This window comes from Protopterus annectens, chromosome 2.part1, assembly GCF_019279795.1.
Source record: "Protopterus annectens isolate FY-2018-M chromosome 2.part1, PAN1.0, whole genome shotgun sequence".
Lineage (NCBI taxonomy): Eukaryota > Metazoa > Chordata > Ceratodontiformes > Protopteridae > Protopterus > Protopterus annectens.
In genome coordinates, this window is record NC_056729.1 from 1,690,658,106 (window position 1) to 1,690,673,421 (window position 15,316).

The window sequence follows — 15,316 nt, forward strand, 5'->3', positions numbered from 1 at the left end:
TGTGTGTGTGTGTGTGTGTGTGTGTGTGTGTGTGCACCTGTAAGTGTCAGAGTGGATGTTGGATGTTAATGTTTGTGTGTGTGTGTGTGTGTGTGTGTGTGTGTGTGTGTGTGTGTGTGTGTGTGTGTGTGTGTGTGTGTCTGTGTGTGTGTGTGTGTGTGTGTGTGTGTGTGTGTGTGTGTGTGTGTGTGTGTGTGTGTGTGTGTTTTTCTGTGAGTGAGAGTGTCTGTGCTTGTCTGTCAGTGAGAGTGTGTGTGTATTTCTGTGAGTGAGAGTATGTGTGTGTGTGTGTGTGTGTGTGTGTGTGTGTGTGTGTGTGTGTGTGTGTGTGTGTGTGTGTGTGTGTGTGTGTGTGTGTGTGTGTGTGTGTGTGTGTGTGTGTGTGCGTGCCTGTGAGTGTCAGTGTGGATGTTGGATGTTAATGTTTGTGTGTGTGTGTGTGTGTGTGTGTGTGTGTGTGTGTGTGTGTGTATATGTGTCTCTGTGTGTGTGTGTGTGTGTGTGTGTGTGTGTGTGTGTGTGTGTATTTGTGAGTGAGAGTTTGTGTGCTTGTCTGTCAGTGAGAGTGTGTGTGTGTGCTTCTGTTTGTATGTGTGTGTGTGTGTGTGTGTGTGTGTGTGTGTGTGTGTGTGTGTGTGCCTGTGAGTGTCAGTGTGGATGTTAATGTTTGTGTGTGTGTGTGTGTGTGTGTGTGTGTGTGTGTGTGTGTGTGTGTGTGTGTGTGTGCCTGTGAGTGTCAGTGTGGATGTTAATGTTTGTGTGTGTGTGTGTGTGTGTGTGTGTGTGTGTGTGTGTGTGTGTGTGTGTGTGTGTGTGTGTGTGTGTGTGTGTGTGTGTTTGGAACAGTCCGAATGCGTGTGTGTGTGTATGTGTATGTGTGTGTGTGTTTGGAACAGTCCGAATGTGTGCGTGTGTGTGTGTGTGTGTGTGTGTGTGTATGGGTATCAGTATGTTTTTGTGTGTATCTGTTTAAAAGTGCTTGTGCAAAAGTGTTGCATTGGCTTGTAGGGCTAACAGACGTGTACTTAGCTCTCACAGTGCCGTGCTCAATTCAGAGACATGATAATAAAGCTACTAATGAGATGTCATAGCTGTCACTCTACTGAGTACTGTGCCATTGTAGTGTTGCTCATGAAAGTGTTTCTAAACCTTGGCCTGTGTTAAGAACATTTACTCCATCTAATAAAATGCAAATTAGATTGTCAGAGGTGCAGTCAGAAGTGGCTTACAATGACAAACTGTGCTTTTTTGAATTATTTTAAAATGCTGTATTAAACTTTCCTATTTTAGTGCAATTCAAAGGACAATGTGACAGCTATACCTATAGAACTATATTCCCCTATTCATTATACATTCATACCTTCTGTGGGAAATATTGCTACTTTTACTGTTTGTTGTACAGAAAAGGGTATCACATGAAAGACATAGGATGGCTTAATATCTATTTTCCAAATGACTGCTACTTTTAGTCTGTCTTGTGTAAAAGAGTATCATATATTGCTATAATCCTAAATGTGTTCCAGCTAGTAAAATTCAAAGAGAGTGTCACAGCTCTATTCAGAAAAGTGTCAAATGTTGCTTTTCACAATTTTTAATTTATTGTTAGAATTTCAAATACTATTTTCTGCAGTTATTTTAGAGTACTGTAGCAACACCCAAAAAGTAAAATGTTGCTTTCTGGAATCATTTTAAGATAGTGTATTCATTATTACTGTAACGTGAAATGCAGAATGTCATTGATACGCAGCAGGTCATTTCAATGTATGCAAGACAATTTACATGTCAGTTCTTTACTTCTTCCTTTATAAAGATCCCTGTTCCACCAAAATAAACATTCCTGTAAATTGGCCAATGAATATTGTCTACAATTATTATAATTTCTAGTGCTAAATTACTGGTGTAATGTAAGCCAGTTGTTTCTGCGTCGTGCTTTGGGAAAAATATTCCTTTCTTTTGCCTGATATGAAGGCCCTGCTATGAATACATGCCCACTGACTCTAAGTACACAGTAGTTGTTTTCTTTAAAAATTATTTCATTTTTTTTCTATTACTGAGGTCAGACTTGCTTGTCTGTTATTTTCTGTTTTGGTGAAATGTCTTCATTCCTTCCCATTTCTTGTATTTTCATCACATCAATTTCTCATCTGTATCCTTCACTTCAATCAAATGAGTCTCCAAATTATTCCTCAGTAGATAGTTATCTGCTTGCTGACCTCCCAAAATTAGCTAGTCCTTTGCTGTTCATTCATTAATTAATTCATCCATTCGGTTTTCATTATGTGCTTATCCAGTTCAGGGTTAAGCAGAACCAAGAGCTATCCTCAAAGCAATGGAAAAAAAGCTCAGGGCCATTTAAAAGTTCACTCTGCCACCTCCCATATGTTTTTGGAATATGAAAGGAAACTGATGCTCTTAGTAATAATCCCCCTAAACACATGAAGAACATGTAAAGAACAGGTATCATGCCAGCCAGAAACCTGATCAGAAAACCAAGTGCTGAGAGACAGAAATAGTTACTGTTCCACCATTCCCCTGTTCTCAGCCATTGTTGCATTGGTCTATTTGGATTTTCAGCTTTGAAAAGGACAGACTTGACACTATATTCTAGCATTTGGTATGGAGGATTAAGGCTGTGAGCTTATAACAAGTTACTCACTGTGGTACAGGGTTTGATTCCCTCAGCCTTTATTTGCTTATTGTGTGACCTTGTGCAAGTCAATTAACCAGACAGTACTTTGAGGCAGTTGGGAATTTTGGCTACGTAAGTCTTATTAATGGTTTCTTCAACTGCATGCCAAATAAATACTTAAAGCAACATTCCACCTTAGAACTCAAAAAACATATTTTTTTTCACTGTATCTTTGGTTTTTTTAATGCCTCAAAATCACTCCAGTGCTTCTTTTACAATTTTAATGTGTTTCTCTCAGAATGGCAGATGATGGGGCCTTCCTTGGTAACGTGATCTTGTTTTCTTGCTTTCATTCCTTCTTCCCAGAATACATTTCAAGTCCTCTTTATATGAGTCATGCTAGACATAAGGAAGTGGTGCTGTTTTATCATGCCATTAAGACTGAATGGCAGGACTGTGTAGCACTGTCATCTTAGCACACCTTCTGTAACAGAGCTGCTTCTATGTTTACCTGACTGAGCATCATTTATGTGTCTGTCAGAGCTTTCTCTATGCTATAAATAGCTGTTAGCTACTTGCAGCAAAAGAAAGTAGATAAAAACAGGTTTTTCTAAGAGGAGTCTTATGTAGTCCTAATAGAATTGACAAACCCTCCCTCACACTCTCGTGCTGAGGTGTGAAAACTCTCACTGCAGTAAATAATCCTTGCTATAAGTTTACAAGTGACAAGTAGTAGGACCCTAAACTTAGTCTGTTTGCTACTTCCCAATGCCTTCAGTAGGAGGATTTTTCTCTCTCATGAATGATGCAGACTTAAAATGTGCTTTACTAGTTCCTCAATTATTTCTGTCATGTTCACCCTCTTTTTTTCTATTTCATCTTTATTTATACTTTGGTAACCAGGAAAGTGAACTGGTCCCAGGACCCTTTTCAGCCACAACTTAGGCTACATTGGCAAAGATAATAATTATTAAATGCACTTAGCAATACAAATAAAAAATACTGACATAAAAACATTGACCAAGATTGCATGTGCAACACATTGCCAGTGTGTGACAGTGACCAAGTAAATCATTAAGCAAGATTTACTAGAATGTATACATTAATAATGCTTAACTATACTATGTTTATTATAAATAATTCATTGTATGCACACATTGCTCATACATACACACACACACACACACATATATATATATATATATATATATATATATATATATATATATATATATATATATATATATATATATATATATGTGTGTGTGTACAAAAGCATACTGTGTGTGGTTGGCATAATGATTAAGGTGTTTACTTTACAGACACAAGGTGCAGCGTTTGATTCTCACATGGGGTAATTAACTAGGCATAAAATGTCCCATAAAGGCACTTAGCCTAGTACTAATCTATGAACCTCATCTACAAACACAGTTAAGTCCTTCTGAATTCCTTTTCTTAGTGTTTTTAATGCAGGGGCGCATATAAATTCAGCATTATATTATGGTTGCATTCTAACAATGTAAGGACGGACTGAATGTCAGTGGGAATCTTTTACAATGCATCTGCATGTACCAAATATGCACCCTCCCGGAATGATGTCACAAAAAAAGACCTTTTTATGAATAGCATCAGTGCACCTAGTTGATAGGGTTGCCACCTGACTCTCTTTCTGCAGTTCTGGCCTGTGTGTGTGTGTGGGGGGGGGGGGGGGTTGAAAATGGAAAATGCACTGATGTTTTGCAAGAAAAAAAATATTTTCTGACTTTTCTCTAAATGTCACAGAAATCTTTGATACTGCATTTAAGTTATCTTAACATATAAACTATTATAAATAATACATTTATAACCTAGCATTTGAATACTGTGTTGCAGGTTATGTAAATTTGTCAGAAGAGTTGACAATTGCCTTTAAACCCCTGACTGATCTAATTGCTTTATTTTGCTATGAAAGGGGAGTGTTAAGTTCTCCACCCCTCTGCAATAAAAACAGTGGAAAACAGTTCCAACAGCTTTCTGTTTTTTTTTTTTTTTTTATATATCAGCTGCTGTGTTCCTGACATTAGCAGGATTAATTGGCCATCTAAGATTGACAGCAGTACCTGATAGGATAAACTGCAGATTTAACTGTCTATGGTATATAATGCAGGTGAAGAATTTTTCTGCAAAGTATGTGAGAAGTTGAGTTAAAAAAAGTAGGTGGGCTTTCCCTTCCTTTGAATCCAATGCAAGGTTTTCAAAAGTACAAGCAGGTTTCTGGTACCTACACAATGCTGGAAAAATACTGTAGAGAGAAAAGAAACCTAGCAATTGCATTAAACTGTATGAGAGGGTGGAGTTTTCCTTTAAGACAGATGCACGCAAATTAAGATTTTTTTTTTTTTAGTTAACATAGGTAACTCTGTTTCACACTTCTTCAAGAAATATGTGAATAAGAACCCTAATTACAAAACAACATAGTAGATCTGGTAAATTTGATGCATTTAGCTGGTAAACTAAACGATTTGCATTGTCTACATGCAAAATACTTATCTCCTGGCCCTCTCTCAAATAACTCTCAACTGTCTATATGGTCTTGATTTTTTGTCTCATATTTTTGGTGTATTCCTCATACAATTTTTAATTTTCTGGCAAATCACTGAGGGTTGAAGTCACTAAATAATGACTGACATCTGAGCTTCAGACTTCGTGTACTTTACAAAATCCGTGCTAACACAACACTTGTTATTTTAGCAACTTCCTAAGCTTATAAGAGCAATATTTCAAATATGTTCCTATTTCTGGGCCTTCATTCCTTCCTCCCATTACTTTTGGCTTTGTCCAGATTTTGTTTGCTAAGAGGTTGAGAGGTGTGCTTCCTCATCATATTCTGTGTGTCTAATATCTTAAAGCTTAAATATCCAAAGCACATAGAAAAACATTTCTCTCTCTCTTTTGCTTTGCAAACATTTTTCATTATTTCTGAGCAAAGACTGGAAAGAAAGTTCTAGGCATGACAGTGTAGCCAAAGAAAGCTGATGAATAAGTGGATCAGAATGAAATAGCTTTTGTTTATGCTTCACAAGTTTGCAGCTAAAATATCATCAAGAAATTTGACTGCAAGGGCAGTAAAAACAAAATAATTGTCCATACATGTAAGGATTAGGGTACCATCAATGAAATACAAAAGAGCACACATTATAGAGTCAGAGTAACATATTTCCATATCTAACAATGTTTTAGAGGCTGCTGCCAAATAAGTGAACTTCTCTATCAGCTACTCAGGACCAGCTGTTTGTATTCATGCACTGCTGTATTTTTGTTTTGGAATGTACTCTATTTTTATATGTTCTTAGTGGAGATTTTCTCTCCGAGCCCCGCAGTCGGACTTTCCCAGTAAACAAACGTAAGTAAATAAATATCTGAATAGCCTAAACACACCCTGTTTTGATCACCTGTTAAAGTAGTTTGAAGGTTGCACTGTTATGCACAGAGGTATATCACTGTTTGTGTGTGACCATTGTACCACTATTTGTCTTAATGGGGAGTTTCTCCTTACCTCGCTGCTGTGTAACTGTGGAGTCAGTTGTTTATAAGTTCTGAGTGGGTGCAGGGGAGTTTGCACCCCCCCCAAAAAAAATATTGACATTTGCAAATGATATGTCATCCCAGTCATGCACTGATCTTTCATAGGGAAAGGATTGTAAATGAGAGAAAGCCAGGTTCTGTTTGGTTGAGAGATCTAAACTCACTGTAGCTTTCTATTTTAATAGCATTGACTGATGTTGTATTTGGCCCTGGTTTGTCATATACTGCACTGTGATTGATGTCACTGGATATGTTGCTCCTGTTAATACGTTAGTTGTTGTTTGTAGAGATGAAAATTAGAAACTGAAGTCTGTGGAGCAGAGTACATCAATCACAAATAAAGGACTCCTGTTTGTTGAATTCTCACCTCTGAAATTTGCTATCAGTATGATTTGATGCAGGATTTTAAGAATACTGGCTATAAACTGTAACATATCAGATTTAAAAAATAGTTTCTTGCTTTACAGATAGGTTTCATCTTTGACAACCTAGGCATGGTGGTTTGTTATTGAGTTAGTTTACGAGCTATTCCACAGCTGCGCTTAAATTATTTGCATCCTGCTTCTCCATAGCTACTTGCAACAACAACAAGACTGTTAGCCAGGTGTGTTGGGCGTTAGCTACTTGCAACAACAACAACAACAACACTGTTAGCCGGGTGTGTTGGGCGTTAGCTACTTGCAACAACAACAAGACTGTTAGTCGGGTGTGTTGGGCGTTAGCTACTTGCAACAACAACAACAAGACTGTTAGCTGGGCGTGTTGGGTGTTAGCCAAACTGAATGGCTTATTGACATATTTGCACCTGTTATGGAACAGTTTCCATCAGTAATGCTTCTATATTTACAGTATCAGTGCTTTCTGGAATGCTCCAAATGCTGCGTACTAAGCTAAGGTGTTTTGTGAAATGTCCTGGAGAGGCTAATTGTAATGAGCATGGTAACCTATGCTCATATTAATGAATAATGGAATGTAAAGGTTCGTCGAAAGATCCACAGTAATTCTAGGTCATAGGAGCTTAACAGAATAAGTACTCATTTAAGTTATGTGTACATTTTTACCATTTATCAAGTTGTCTGTTAACTGTTGTTAAAATATTTGAAAATGTGTCTCTACGTAACCTGTTCTAGGAAGATATAAGTGATTGAGTTAAAAGTCCCATTTTACATTTACTTGCTTCAGTTGTAAATCCTAGTCCTATATTTCTACTCTTCCTTAGGAGCCAGTTCTTTAAGCATACATTTTGCACTAGTAACTGCATCATTAAATGGTTTACAGTTTATGCATTACTTACAATTAGGTATCCTATACTGTACAGATTTTCAGTTCCATAAATGCATTTATTTAACTAAATAAACACACTAGGCACAAAAAACACCTTTATGGGCTATGTATGAGCACTATCTCTGTTGAATTAACTTGTTTATAGTAGGTTATCAGAATCAAATTGAGGACTACAGCAGAAGAGTATTAGGATCCATCCCAGTTTGGCTCTGCCAAAGGAAGGTCATGCTTGCTGAATCTGGTGGATTTCTCTGAAAGGTCACTAAGGCAATGGATTAGGGGAAAATGGTGCATACTCCCTAAAATGGTGCATACTCCCTAAAATGGTGCAAACTCCCTAAAATGGTGCAAACTCCCTATTTATATCTGGCTAAAACATTTGATACAATACCTCACTCAGGCATTGTCAACAAACTTACAGAGTTAGGTTTAAACCCCTTTATAACCTGCTGGATAGGTAGCTGGCTTACTGATAGGATTCAGGATGGTAGAATCAGGGAAGGCACCTCCACAAAGAGGCCAGTCACCAGTGGTTTCCCCCAGAGCTCCTCTTTGGCATGTATGTTTCAGATGTCAAAGGCCTCTGGCTAGTTAAGTTCGCAGATGATTGCAAACTGGGAGCACTCATTGAATCCCCCCTCCCAGATGAGAACACCCTAACACAGACAAGCATTGGTGCCAAAGCCATGGCTTAAAACTCAATACCAGAAATGCATTATAGCACCTTTTGAGAATTCAACCACCCCAGATAATTATGTCATCAATAAAACACCCCTAGAAGTTGCTGCACTACTCAGGGATCTACGAATTCAAGTAGATAATAACCCAACCTTCAACTAACACGTGTCCAAAGTAATAAGAAAAACCTTTTATGTTGCTCAACTTATAAGCAAGAGCATGGCATCTAGGTCCAGAGAGGTCATCATACCACTGTACTTGGCCCTCATCAGACCCATCATAGAGTATAATGCCCCCTTTGGTATGTACCTGACCAGACACATGCAGCAATTGGAATGTCCGCAAAGGTCACTTACAAAAAGAATACGGGGAGTAAACACAATGTCCTGCAATGATCGCCTCAAAGCCCTGTCTCTTTACTCAGTATGATACAGACTTCTGAGAGTTGATCTTTGCCTGGAATACAAGGCATCCCTGGACCTTGTTTTGTTGAATCTTTTGCACATCCACAAAACAGACAGCATCAGAACTACTAGATTAAAAGACCTAAATTTTGCTTGTAACATAAATAAGACATGTTGAGAAGAAAGATATGTTTCTCAGAGAATTCCCATTCTCTGGAACAAGCTCCCCATCCATGTGAAGCAGGGTTCTTTCCTATACCTATTTAAGCATAACTTGGACCAGTGAATAGGTAATGAGAAATTCCTCCATGTTCTGGTGCCGGTGTCTTTGATGGACAGAGGTCAGATTTGGGTTGCACAGCTAGGGTTAAAAGGGCCCTTGTGGTCATTGGCCTACTATACACCTATGTAGCTAGGAGTTCCTAACCTTAATCCTTTGTGTTGAATTGTCAAATACAATTTAGCTCCTTCAGTGGTCTCAGAACAGATCTCTGCAGGCTCAAGTTTATTCATATCTGATATGTACCAGCACAAAAGAAAATTTTATTTTGCCATGTCTGTGATATAGTGACTTTATATACAACAATTACAGTAGTAATACCACAATAATTCACTGTTCAAAATAATATATTCACCTTAATGCCTTTTTAGTGCTGATTTTGTCTTAAATTGATTTTTCATGATTTCATGATGATAGCAGGAAAATCTTTTAGCCCAGTTATTTCAGTTAATTATTATTTAACATAAATTGTAATAATGTTGGTCTCATCCATATTTAATTTTAAACACTATTTAGCGTAGTCTGGTAATTATGTGTTTCTTCGGTAATGTCTAAATCTGATTGCAGCTTTGTAATCCTGATTATTGGATGGTGACAATGTGAAGAGGAGCATAGCTTTGCTCAGATGCTTTGTTGGACTGAGTTGCACAGGAGGCTCATGGGACAAGTATGTGAGGCAGGTGACATCACATCATAATCCATGTACCCATCACAGGAGAACAATACCATATTTCTGTCCATAGTCCTCTGAGCAAAAAGTCAAGTAAATATATCTGGAGAAAATCTAAGGTAAAAATCCACTCTTAGAAGACGCTATGCATGTGTGTCTCTACACTTGGAGCCTGGCAGGGCATTTCATAGTCATAAACGAAGAAAAGCGAATGAAAAGTCTCTGAATAAACAGTATGAAGCCATCACAGAAATCCATCTGCTTTGTGTATCATTCAGCCTATCTAGTGTTAATCTGAGTATACTAGTAGGACAGAGCTCATATCTGCAGCCTGTGTGACCGATGCAATTGTGGTCAGAGTGGGTACACCTAGATGTTTCATTAGCAACATCAGGACTTTAAAAGAGAAGCACGGCATCTTTTTTTCCATTGTTATCTCCAGTCGTAGCTGGTGTGTAGTTATTGGTTATCCAGCCTTCTTGTTTACTAATAAGAAGTCATAGCTGGTGTGTGGTTATTGGTTATCCAGCCTGCTTGTTTACTAATAAGAAGTCATAGCTGGTGTGTGGTTATTGGTTATCCAGCCTGCTTGTTTACTAATAAGATATTGTAGCCGGTGTGTGGTTATTGGTTATCCAGCCTGATGTTTACTAATAAGACACTATGCCTGTACCAGTTACTGCAGGACATTACTGCTACCCATTATTTTTCATTCCACCTGGTGGCTACATGTTCCAGATGTCCACCACTCCTCTGTAAAGTATAATTTACTCATGTAGCATTAAGCAACTACTGCCCACTATCATTGGATGGCCTCATATCCTGGTACGCCGCCTTGTTTGACATAATTTACAAAAAAAAAAAAAAAACTGCAAAGAAGGTAAGGTAATTTGACTGAAACAGAGAGGTAACTAGAAGAAGGTAGGTATTCTGGGTTTGTTTCATGTCAGAAATCATATTAGATTAAAGATGTCAGCCCCCTGGCCTCAAAACTGAGAAATGTTATTCATTAGTTTTACTATCTGTAAACAAAAATTGAAAGATTCAAACCCTGAAACATAGAATGAAACTTGTTTGCAGCTCATAAAATTAATCATCTGATCTAAATTCCCATGTATATAATAAAGGTTGGTAGGGGGGGGTCTCTTTTGCCAACAATGATCTTGTATTATATTTTATTAAGTCATTATGATAGACAATGTGAGCTGAGTACAAGTATGCAATACCAGCTGGAGAAGCTGCATATATGTACAGTCAGTTCCAGACATATGTCAACATTGAAATAGTTACTAATATCTGGTCAGTAAATACAGATGGATCCAAGAAAGAACAGTGGAATAGTTCATCTAGTGAAGTCTGAAAGTGGCAATGTTCAGCAGCATTTCCAGAAATATGTTTTGTAACTGGAAGAGAAATATATGCTTGGAATTGTTGCCACAATAAACAAGGCAGTAACTGCAAATTTCAGGAAAATCTGAATCACTTACAAAGCAATAATATCAGAGAGGAAAGGTCAAAGAGAAGACGGCTACAAGATTTGGTGTCCTTTCCAGCTAATACTTATGATACTACTGTGTTTACAGTTCCTAAAGTCAGAAATATGTTCCTGGCCAGAATCAGACCTTTGAGGCCTCCTATGTATGATTAGGCCTTAGTTAATGAATTTATTGCAACATCATGTCTTCTGTATGAACAGAACAAGACAGTCTCACTTGAGACAATGATGCTTAAATGACTTCATTGGAGAACAAGTCAACCGAGAGAATCTGAATGACAGAGCTGAGAGGATAAGAACAGCAAACTGTCATCATAACAACTATTAAACATTTATATATTGGTTTCAGGAAAACAGAGCTCAGATATTTACAATAAATAAATAAATAAAATATTTACATTTGTGTCATGTACTGTCATTTTTTTTCCTATGTATAGGAATCAGATTGTATATGTTTTCCAATCAGTAAACATTTTTAAAAATGTAAAGAAATACCAGCTAACATAAACAACTTAGTCTAAGTCTGGTACCCAGTTACCCCACGCTTGAATAGATGCCAAACACGTCAGGCAGTAGTAAATTTCCTGACAAAACAGCTTAATGGCAAACATAAAAATAGCCAACATTTTATAACACCTGTGGCTTCAACAGCATTCAAAAATATTTACTGGAGGTATTTTTCTATTTAGCCTGCAGGTTTTCTCAATCAGTCCAAAATATTAGCTAATGCTCTTATATAACATGGAATACAATTCAGAGCACGTTTCTGAGTCAGCACTTGAGTATAGTTACTCTTTGCCTTTGTTTTATTCATTTCCTCCGGTAGAGCTCTTTTGAGTGTATACCTTTAACTCCCAGTGGGTATGGCTTCAGCCTTTAAAAAATGAAGTTATCACCTTACAGTTCTAACAAATGCTCATTTACAGAGTTCAAATATCAAAACAATTGTGTTTGCCATCATGTATGCTTCAAGATAAAATATTCTGATACCTTGTATGTAACATGGTTTTGGAATTATTAATGCAAATATGAACATGCAATATTTGACGCCTAGAGGAGCAGTAGGAGGTAACTGCAGAAATGCCTGGAGACGTCACTCGGCTGTAATGAGTTAAATTGAAAGTTTTGGTGTTCATCTTAACGTTGCAGACATATGTGGCATTAAGATATTCATAGCTGGGATCTGCAGTTCAGTTATGGAATACCTCATCTAGTTCAGGTACCCACACTCACTAACATATTAGTCATATTCCTACTAACAAAAACGAAGCAATACATTCTAGCAATGATCAATCAAATGCATTAAACTTGCTTGTCATGCATGCAGATGTGAAAACGTCTTAACTGATTGTCTTGCTACTATTTCTAGGTTACTTAACTTTCTATCAAAAATATGTTTGTAACACTGAGTTTATAAAGACAAAGTCATCACATTCCAGGGTTTCTACAGCATGCAAAAGTAGCAAGTTTTACAAATAACAGAATTGTGTTAATTTAGGAACAAGACTAGAACTTGCATACCTTCAGCTGTGCATCAGAATAGGTTTTACTTAATGTTCCATATGAACACATTGTTTTATTTGTGAAAAACTGTATTTTATTGCAAAAATAAAGAACATTCAAAAATTTGATCTCAATGAACCTAGCTTGACAAACTGGAGTTTCAATATCCTCAGATACCATTGTTTTCACAAAGTCCCTTACAGTAGATTACAGTCCTGTTATGCAACAGTCCAAATGTAGAATCTCTAAACGATTTAAACATAGCTTAATGGTTCCCAACATGAAAAGTGAGACTTAGATATGTTTTTAAAGGAGGCAAAAATAACAATATCTCAAACATCCAACCTATAGCCATTCTCTCCCCATCTCAAAAATTCTTGAAAAATGCATCCACCTCCAGGTCATGCCTTTCCTTACCAATAATCAAATGTTCACCCCTACTCAACACAGTTTCTGCCCTGGCCACAGTACTATAACTGCTCGTCTCTCTTACCTAGACATAGTAAACCATGTCCGTGACTCTGGAGAAATTGTATTTACAGTCCTTCTCGATCCCTCCAAAGCATTTGACACAGTCCCCCACTCCCACCTCCTCAAACACCTCTCTAACCTTAATCTCTCTCAAAATACCCTAACCCAGTTCAGTAGCTATCTCACTGACAGCTCTCAGGCTGTGAAGTGTTAAACTGGTACCTCAACCTTCCTTCCCACCCCAACTGGGGTTCCCCAAGGATCCATACTTGGCCAATGCTCTTTAATATATTCATTAATGATTTCCATGCCACCATCCCAAACACTAAGATAGTACAATATGCAGATGACTCAACCATAGTCTGCTCCACTTCTAACCTACCAGAGCTCCAAACAAAAACTCAGATCACCTTGTCATCTACAGAGAACTGGATGCTTCAAAATCACCTCTCCCCAAATGCCAGCAAATCTAAGATCCTACTTTTCTCTCCCTCTAAATCCCTCCCTCAAAACAAAAACTCTTTCAAAATAATTAGCCATGCCAACTCCTCCATAGAAGTTGTCTCATCTGCTAAACTTCTTGGGGTTACTATAGATGAACACCTAAAATTCAATACTCATATTAAGAAAACACATCAGAAACTTGGTATGTTGTACAGAAACTCCCACTTTCACTCTCCATCTACAAGACAAACACTCGTCACTACCTACTTACTACCATCACTCTTGTACGGTGCTCCTCTTCTAACTAACCTATCCTCCTCCATCACTTCTAAACTAGAAATCTGTTACAACAAAATCTCAAAATTCGCCACTAAATCCAAATACACCTCCCACCACTGTTTATCTCTCCACCAGCTTCATTGGCTAGAACTTCCCAACTTACTTAACTACCTCCAACTCACTACAGCCCACAAACTAATCTTTAAACCCACCAGTTGCCCAGCTCTAACTAACATCTTACCATCATACACCCCTCACAGAACTCTAAGATCTGACCACCAAAATCTACTTTCTGTATACAAACCAAACCGTCCCGCCTGTCATCTTCTCCTATCATTTTCCCTAGCAAAAAAATGGAATTCTCTCCCTCCCACTCTAAGAACCTCAGAAAACCTTGAACACTTCAAAACTCAGTTCCATTCCCACCTCACCCAAAACTGGAATTGCAGTTGCACTCAACCCACCTAGCCCACTATGCTCCTACTACAAGTTAATATACTCCATACTGACTACCTAAAATAGTAGCCTCAATTTGAATATAACATTACTTAACATTCTATATCTTAAATGTATATATTGTAAATTGCTTACAAACTGTCCTCTTTCCCCTTTATGGGGAAGATTCTCTCTATTTGCAACTCTTAAACTTTGATGCTGTTAAACTAAATCATCCTCACTTTTTATCCTGAATGGTGATGTATACACCCCACCTTCTCTAGTTCTTTACTGTCTGTCTCAAATCTATACTTTTTAAATAATGTACTTTCCACCTACATTCACCCCTCTATGCAAAATTGTGTTTACAAATGTCAGTCTATAACTACGTTCAAACGAATAACTACAGTCAAATGAATAACAATAGGTATTTTACAACCTTATTCTCATCATCTACTTCCTCAGTGCAACTAATCATCTGTTTCAACTTGTCCCAGTCCTAGTACAAATGTATGTAAGAATATAACGTATAAATGTATGTATGCAATACATGTTCCACTTTTTCTGACTGTACCCTAATAAGTTTTACTATGTATTACAACTTTTTGCTTATTGTCACTGTGTATTATGGATATGTAATAATACTTTATTGCTTATTGTTACTGTGTTTTTGGAGCTTTTCTCCCCGGGCCTCCACTGAAAATGGGCTCCTTGAGCCCAGTGGACCCCCCCCCCCCCCAGTCATCAAACTGGAAATAAATAAATAAATAATAAATGCTTAAATGAAGTACAGTCATAAAGAAAAGAAGATTTCGAAAAATCCTAAGTAACTAGTGCTGCTTAATTAATTTATTGAAGAGGTAATCACCACGTAAAGAACTGCCCCATTCTAAAGACACCTATGAAAAATAGGCTGGCAAGTGGCATTGTGACAATGAAATAGCCACAACATTCAAGTGGAGGTGGAGGGAATCAAACCCAAGGATTTGCAGAAAGTAGGCATCTTAACTGTATGTACTGTAGTGCTAACCCCAATTTTGAATTGTGCAACCATGCGCTAATAGTAAAAACAAAAGGTGACCAATGCAACTGCTTGTTGCATACAGACTGAATTAACCAGCAATGTAGGTCCCCCATGCAGTATCAGATGAGTATAATATGGACTGTTGATACATTATAG

At 37.6% G+C, this 15,316-nt stretch overlaps 1 protein-coding gene across 2 annotated transcripts in view; it reads left to right on the top strand.

Annotated features, from left to right (window-relative positions):
- Nucleotides 1-15,316, top strand: part of PIK3CD (phosphatidylinositol-4,5-bisphosphate 3-kinase catalytic subunit delta) — a 912,023-nt gene that overhangs the window by 491,912 nt on the left and 404,795 nt on the right. The gene's annotated exons all lie outside the window — the stretch shown is intronic.